The following is a 1,429-nucleotide window of genomic DNA, read 5'->3' as shown; positions in this document are numbered from 1 at the left end:
ATATATATATATATATATATATATATCATTATTGTATTACCTCAAGTGTGTGTATTGAATATTATCTACTCAATGAGTTGTTGAACTCACCCTTTTATTATTTATCCTTTTCAGGCTTATAACTTGATAGCATGTTATTTTTATTGGACCTTCAGAACCTGTTCTTTTGATTGTAATTTGTATAGTTTCTTTTATATCTAGTTAGTGCTCCAAAACTATGACATTATATTAACTCCTGTATTAAGACAATTAAATTATATTATGAAGTTAATTTGTTATTAATGTTGGGTTGAACTCTGATTGAGTTGTTTAAAGGATAAAATTATATATAAATTTGGGTTCGTATAGATATAGAACCTTGAAAAGGAATTTTAACTATGTGCTGGTCATGGATCCAAAAATTAATTTGTGACATACACCCATCGAAAAAATAGTGCCAAAATCATCTTTCAAAATTGAAATGATAATTGGTGCATACAGGTAGCTATGCCAAAATAATCATATTTTGGACTTGAAATGGATGTCATCATCAAGTCATGGAGAGGATACAGAGAAGATAAGACTGGTGAGTGTTCATTCTCCATGTTAATAGAAACTATGCTCTGTTCTGGTTATGCAATGTTGAGTACATGGACAGCAATCTAATACATAATTTTAATTTTTATGGCCTGTTAGTTTTTGTTTCACGTCCATTCATATTATTACCGGTAGGTTAAAGGTTTGATGGTGGTGGCTTGAAAAGAGAATTTTTTTTTTTATTATTATTATTAATATAGATGTCTAAATTAATTTATGTGTACTTTAATTAATTTCATGGATACAAACCATATAAATCTTTAATAATCTTAATATTTGTAATACTCTAATTAATAATTTTTATAAAGCAAATCTAGAATTTAATTAGATGAATAAACCTAAAATTTTGATTATACTACTTTTTGTTTTGGCTGGTGGATTGATGCACTAGTGTGGACGGTAAGAAATAATAATAGTATTTTTTTTCCTACATAAACTAGTTTGAGCAAGAACTTAATCATGGGACATTAGCTTTTTTGTTTTATTATTCCATGATAAGAGTGTTTTTATAGTTAATTTATACAACAGTACTCCATGAGGTAATTTTAAGAACTCATTTTTATATGAGTTTTGTATATTCAAAGAAATTTAATAAAAAAATAAATATTAACCATAAATTGTAAGTCTTTAAAGTCAAATAAGGAGACATAATTTGTCTATCTCTTAAGATTAATTTTCTCATGAAATTAGTACTAGACTAGCTATTAATGTGTTTTCCTCTTTTTATCGATGAATAAATTTCTCTAGTTATATGACTTAGATACTTAAGACTTTTTTTTTATGAAAATGATGATACACATTAATAATTAAAAAAATAAAAAGATTTTTTTAGAAAGCATTTGAGTTCTTAGGT

The sequence above is a fragment of the Populus euphratica genome, unplaced genomic scaffold (assembly GCF_000495115.2).
Source record: "Populus euphratica unplaced genomic scaffold, PopEup_1.0 scaffold850.1, whole genome shotgun sequence".
Classification (NCBI taxonomy): domain Eukaryota; kingdom Viridiplantae; phylum Streptophyta; class Magnoliopsida; order Malpighiales; family Salicaceae; genus Populus; species Populus euphratica.
The sequence above is the reverse complement of the archived record's forward strand: the minus strand, read 5'-3'. Positions refer to the sequence as shown.